The sequence below is a fragment of the Perissodus microlepis genome, chromosome 19 (genome assembly GCF_051167445.1).
Source record: "Perissodus microlepis isolate ML-2025 ecotype Zambia chromosome 19, ASM5116744v1, whole genome shotgun sequence".
NCBI lineage: Eukaryota > Metazoa > Chordata > Actinopteri > Cichliformes > Cichlidae > Perissodus > Perissodus microlepis.
In genome coordinates, this window is record NC_140479.1 from 23,405,012 (window position 1) to 23,412,564 (window position 7,553).

Below are 7,553 nucleotides of genomic sequence, written 5' to 3' on the forward strand. Positions count from 1 at the left end.
ACACCAGTCTATTAATTAACGAAAGACCAAGACAGACTTTTAATTCATTTGAAAGCCTGATGCTTAGCCTCGTCCACCCCAGCTGTGAAACTCAGAAACCAGTCTTACTTGTTATCATATATCGTCCACCTGGGCCTTACACAGAGTTTCTCTCTGATTTCTCAGACTTTTTATCTGATTTAGTTCTCAGCTCAGATAAAATAATTATTGTGGGTGATTTTAACATCCATGTAGATGCTAAAAATGACAGCCTCAACATGGCATTTAGTCTGTTATTAGACTCAATTGGCTTCTCTCAAAATGTAAAAGAACCCACCCACAATTTTAATCACACTCTAGATCTTGTTTTAACATATGGCATAGAAACTGAACATTTAACAGTGTTTCCTGAAAACCCTCTCCTGTCTGATCATTTCCTGATAACATTTACATTTACAATAATTGATTACACAGCGGTGGAGAGTAGACTTTATCAAAGTAGATGTCTTTCTGAAAGCGCTGTAACTAAGTTTAAGAATATAATCCACCCACTGTTATCATCTTCAATGCCCTGTACCAACATAGGGCAGAGCAGCTATCTGAACGCTACTCCAACAGAGGTCGATTATCTTGTTAATAATTTCACCTCCTCACTACGTACGACTCTGGATACTGTAGCTCCAGTGAAAACCAAGGTCTCAAATCCGAAGTACCTGACACTCTCAAACACGTGGCCTAAAGCAGATGACTCGTAAGCTGGAGAGGAAATGGCGTGTCACAAATTTAGAGGATCATCATTTAGCCTGGAGAAATAGTTTGCTGCTTTATAAGAAAGCCCTCCGCAAAGCCAGAACATCTTACTATTCATCACTGATTGAAGAAAATAAGAACAACCCCAGGTTTCTCTTCAGCACTGTAGCCAGGCTGACAAAAAATCAGAGCGCTACTGAGCTACTGAGCCAACCATCCCTTTAACGTTAACTAGTAATGCCTTCATGAACTTCTTCACAAATAACATTTTTATCATTAGAGAAAAAAATTACCAATAATCATCCAACAGATGTAATATTATCTACAGCTACTTTTAGTACCATCGATGTTAAGTTAGACTCTTTTTCTCCAATTGATCTTTCTGAGTTAACTTCAATAATTACTTCCTCCAAACCATCAACGTGTCTTTTAGACCCCATTCCTACAAACCTGCTCAAAGAAGGCGTTTTCAACTCGTCATATCTTCTAGATGTATTTTTGAAACCTGAAAACCGCCTTGATTTTTTTTTTTTTTATTAAAGCCTGCTGATTGTTACAGTGAAAGAATGATGTCGACAGCCCGTGTACTTTTGGAGTTACAGAACATTTTGTAACACGAAGAAACAGCAGTTTTCACCTCTCAGTTGTGGTAAACGCTTGAAATATATTATGGAGAACGTGCTTTGGGAGCGAGAGACCCGGGTTGAAATCTAGCCAGTGGCAGTATCTAATATCTTTCCCTAATTCACTTTATAATTACAAATTCTCAACACTTGAACATTCCCACGTGTGTTCTGATCAAAACAGTGCAAGAATGAGCTCTTTAGCGTTTGATTTTCAACTTATCCACATTTCTTTGCGGACACTCCTGCATGTCACAAATACATTGCACGGAGCGCATCTGTGGCTGTGTACCATTCGTGGTGCGTTGGCTCCCTCTACTGGTACGCGCCTCATTCAAATGTCGCCACACATTTAAAAATGCAGGGTGTCTTTACACTGTCATAGCTTCTAGATAGATTTCTTCAGAGACCTGAAAATCGCTGTGATTATTCACCATAGCCTGCTGAGTCTTACAGGGAAAGAACGATGTCAACGTATAGCATCGTCAGTTACTTTAATTGTGTTTGGGGTTTTTTTTTTTTTATCAAATCCTACAAAACAGGACCAGTGTGACACAAAACCTCTCACACACTAACACAAACTCTTTATACAGACACAGAGCTTTCCATGTATAAATAAGGCAGACAAAAATGCATAAAACACAAGCTATCAACAGACTGTTGGTGGACACCATGTCACTTTATTTTGTTTTTATCTTGTTTCTTTTTGGTGTAGCCTCATTAAACAAAATGTTTATAAAAATGACCACTTTTATTATGAATTATTATGAAATGAATAATTCATTATTAATTATTTATTATGAACACACCTGCCACCCTCAAGTGGAGGTGGCAGAGAGGAGGCACTTGGAGTTTCGGTCGAGAAAGTGTCCGTGTGACTGAGTCCTGTCCCATCGCTGCTTCAAGGTCTGTCGGTCCAGCTTGTTGAGGGCCTGAGAGCAAAGACGGATATCCTGGACCAGCTCTGACAAACTGTCCAGGTCTTGACTCTCCCAGGGGCCAGAGACCTGACAACCTGCAGGTTAAGCAACAAAGAAACATTTTACTTCATATCCATAATTTCCATTTTCCCCCCTATAAATATTTGACATCCAAATGTAGCCTATGAGCTAGCATCCAGCAATATTTTCTGCCCCATAAAATGGAAAATTAATTCACAACTAATCTTTTTTTTTTTAATCTTCAAACCACACTTCTATATTGTAATGTCTGTGTGAGTACTCATCATGTAACACCTCTGTGCATACATACTAAATGTTCAAACTTAGAAATGTGTCAAAAGGAAACAGACTGATAGCAAGAAACAAACTGTTGCCAAGTACAACTTTGCACAGGTGATAAAAACATCAAAGAAATCCAAATTGTGAATTAGTGTGAAACTCCATGTCCATGGAGTATCTCCAAGTTCACACATATGCATACCTTCGAGGTTTAGAAGTGTCAGTGGTCGACGGGCCTCTTTGACAGACACCAGGATGTTGTGAAGTCCCGCTGATGTAACAGACGGATTTCCTGACAGATTCAGACTCACCAGTGTGGGACACGACGAGAGGCACCTGTGAAATAATAATAAAAAGTCCAACAGGCCAGTAAAGAGTGACAATTTAAACAAAGGCAAAGCCCTAATAACATGAGTAATAACTGAGCCGTAGAAATGACGCCCGCACACACAAACCTCGCCAAGGTAGCTAGTAACCCTGTGTAAACACATTAGTCAACAATTAAATGTTCAGCTTGTTTAACTCCCAGCTCCACCCACAGCCTGTATCCTAGAAGACAAAGTCTTTAAGTTAAAACAACTTCACATTTGCAACCAACTGCAGCTCATGAGTGTAATAAAGTATTCAGCATCACAGAGACAAGGATCGTTGCAGGTTTATTCTTAACTCATTAAACTCCTACTTTTTTCCATAATTTGTTCCAAATCATTTAACATCTCAACGTCATTCCACATTGTAATCAGTGACTTCCCTTAAGTTTGTCACTCACCATGAGTCCAATAGTAGTCAGATAATGAGCCCCATGTAACTATTCTGTAACCACTGAACATCTGTTCAATTGTCACTTGTCTGTCTGTGCTGAATCCTTTACAAGCACTCTTAAAGGAAAACAAACATTAGCCAAACACACGGTTCATCCTGGTCATCCTGGTCATCCCAATTCTGTTAATCTATCCTTTTGCCGCTGCACTCATATCATTTGATTACTTTTTCTTAAGACATTCAGTCTCTAATTCCTCTGTTTTCATGTTGCAACGTCTCTCACCAGCTCACAAGCTATATTCAGACTTGCTGTTTGACGCACACACACACACACACACACACTCTCTCTCTCTCTCTTCTCTTCTCACTCTCTCAAACCAACACAGTCCACATTGATTATTCTTCTGGACCTCAGCGGATCCACCAAAATTCATGTAAGTATATCAACCATTCACCGATTTATTTCTTTTCCTCAGACCACGCCGGATCTGTTAATATCAACAACGCTGCACACTCAGAATTGTACAGCTGATTCTTCCCTTCAGACCGCGCCGGATCTGTTACTTCAGCACAATAAACACTGATTTTCCTTCTAAATCAGTTTACCAAGAGCCACAAAACCATTTCTGACTCGATTTTCTGAAATTCTGTGTCACTTAAACATCCTGACAGCACCAGGTGTTTTCTGTCGGACTTCCTCGTCCCAAATGACTCTTTTTACTCACAAATAAGTGTATCTCAAAATGATCTTCTGATCATAGCTATTCCTGAGGCCACAAATCTCAGCAGCGCCACCTGAGTAAAATCTTAGTAAACCTCTTTACTAAGGAGGAAGTTCTTCAACTTCCTGACCAAACACTTATTGAACCATAAACTGACCAATAACTCTTATATTCTCTTATTCTTTAATCACACACTGGTCTCTTTTCTCTCCTATTTCCTCATAACATCTCATGTTACTTTTATCTCAGTACTGTCTTTTTCTCAAAGTTTCATTATCCTTACTTCAAAGCTTCTCATTACTTCAAAGTTCCCGTTCATCACTGTGTTAATGTTATGCTAACATAGCTGTTTCGCTAGTCACATAGCACATCACTATATACCAGCTAGCCAAACTTCAGTAACCCTACAAACATCACTGCTGCTTGCTTTCCTGTCTTCATGTATGTCGGAAGTGATAGCAGAGCTGTGCCTTTTAATTTGTTTTAGAAATCCCTCAGTCAGAACCTGGTATATGATATTTAGATGGAAACTAGCGAGCTAACTCTCTGCTAACTTCTAACTCCGTTACATTTCAGAAATTCTTTTTTCATGGATGCCTGGGTGTTAAACTTCATTGTTACACCTGGTAGAGCAGCCACACTGATCATTTTATTACAGATGAAAGAATTCAGACAGTTTTTAAACTCTCAGTGATCCTGCAGTGATCGTTTGACTTTGGGACCTGCAGTGTGGTTTGGGTCCAGACACGGCTAATGACCAGACTTAAAGACCAAATTTCGGGTCACTTTTGCCGGTCCCAAGCCCAAATAAAGGAGCTAGCTTGAAGCGTGACATAAAAAACAATAATTGCTAAGAAAAGTGTCATTTGTAGTTCTAAATATATTCTAAATGCATTTAGATCGTTTTTACTCACTTTATGTCTCTTCCACGATCTTATGTCTCTCTCCTATGTTGGTTAGGACCACAGTGATACTGGGAATTCCACGGTGTTCACTGTCTTCAGCAAGCTTACAAGGGCCGGTTGAAGGGCTACAGTCTTATCATACATGTGCAGTGTTCCTACAAGCCATAAGGTTACCTTGAGTGAGGAAGATGATGATTTACAGTCCGTCTGAGTCCATAGGTTGATGTGCAAGCACATTTGTCCCATTCTCCACAGAGGGCAGTGGGCATAGGTGTGACGTCACAAACACTTAAGTTGCTGCGTTAGAGTGACAGCAGAAAATTGTGAGCGTTACACTTGTATGCGGCAAGAAGTAGGCACACATTGCCAGGGATGTGGTTGGAACGGCTGACTAGATAAGGCCTGGTGTCCAGCTAATGAAAAAGAGCCGAAAATGGGGGTGTGGCTGTGCACTGGTGTGCACTTTAAATGTACCCCTTCTGCCCTGCCTTACAGGGCCGCCCAAGTGGCTCATGGGAACGTGACAGGCCCCATGGCAGAGATTGAGGACAGAGGGCAGTGGTTCGAATCCCATGCGGACCAATGTAGGGAAATACAAAAAAAAATTAGAAATAGTTTCCTGGCTCTGAAATTCACCTGCTGGCCTTGCTTAGGAGACCGCAGGCGAGCCCGCAGTAGAAGGGTTCTCTCTGCTTTTAACCGCTGTCTCAAAACATTTTTTCCATCAATCAATATTGCTTGTTATGGTTGCTATGGACCACCAAACACGCCACGCATTGTCGCTTTCGCAATCTTTTCTTCATGTCCAAACAAACGCTCAATTTTGCCTTCATTAACACAAATTAGACATCAAAACCTAGGTATTTTTCTTGCCTTTCACAAAATGCCACTGTCATTATTGTAGGACTTGCCGTTTTCTCGCCAATGGCCTCGAAGCAACACAGTTAAAAAATCTCCACATTCAAAGTATATGGAGACTTGAGTGAAAATGACAGCTGAAATTCTGTAACGGAGGCGTTTTCAACTCGTCATATCTTCTAGATGTATTTTTCTTTAGAGACCTGAAAACCGCCTTGATTTTTTTTTTTTTTTTATTAAAGCCTGCTGATTGTTACAGTGAAAGAATGATGTCGACAGCCCGTGTACTTTTGGAGTTACAGAACATTTTGTAACACGAAGAAACAGCAGTTTTCACCTCTCAGTTGTGGTAAACGCTTGAAATATATTATGGAGAACGTGCTTTGGGAGCGAGAGACCCGGGTTGAAATCTAGCCAGTGGCAGTATCTAATATCTTTCCCTAATTCACTTTATAATTACAAATTCTCAACACTTGAACATTCCCACGTGTGTTCTGATCAAAACAGTGCAAGAATGAGCTCTTTAGCGTTTGATTTTCAACTTATCCACATTTCTTTGCGGACACTCCTGCATGTCACAAATACATTGCACAAAGCGCATCTGTGGCTGTGTACCATTCGTGGTGCGTTGGCTCCCTCTACTGGTACGCGCCTCATTCAAATGTCGCCACACATTTAAAAATGCAGGGTGTCTTTACACTGTCATAGCTTCTAGATAGATTTCTTCAGAGACCTGAAAATCGCTGTGATTATTCACCATAGCCTGCTGAGTCTTACAGTGAAAGAACGATGTCAACGTATAGCATCGTCAGTTACTTTAATTGTGTTTGGGGGGTTTTTTTTTATCAAATCCTACAAAACAGGACCATTGTGACACAAAACCTCTCACACACTAACACAAACTCTTTATACAGACACAGAGCTTTCCATGTATAAATAAGGCAGACAAAAATGCATAAAACACAAGCTATCAACAGACTGTTGGTGGACACCATGTCACTTTATTTTGTTTTTATCTTGTTTCTTTTTGGTGTAGCCTCATTAAACAAAATGTTTATAAAAATGACCACTTTTATTATGAATTATTATGAAATGAATAATTCATTATTAATTATTTATTATGAACACACCTGCCACCCTCAAGTGGAGGTGGCAGAGAGGAGGCACTTGGAGTTTCGGTCGAGAAAGTGTCCGTGTGACTGAGTCCTGTCCCATCGCTGCTTCAAGGTCTGTCGGTCCAGCTTGTTGAGGGCCTGAGAGCAAAGACGGATATCCTGGACCAGCTCTGACAAACTGTCCAGGTCTTGACTCTCCCAGGGGCCAGAGACCTGACAACCTGCAGGTTAAGCAACAAAGAAACATTTTACTTCATATCCATAATTTCCATTTTCCCCCCTATAAATATTTGACATCCAAATGTAGCCTATGAGCTAGCATCCAGCAATATTTTCTGCCCCATAAAATGGAAAATTAATTCACAACTAATCTTTTTTTTTTTTAATCTTCAAACCACACTTCTATATTGTAATGTCTGTGTGTGTACTCATCATGTAACACCTCTGTGCATACATACTAAATGTTCAAACTTAGAAATGTGTCAAAAGGAAACAGACTGATAGCAAGAAACAAACTGTTGCCAAGTACAACTTTGCACAGGTGATAAAAACATCAAAGAAATCCAAATTGTGAATTAGTGTGAAACTCCATGTCCATGGAGTATCTCCAAGTTCACAC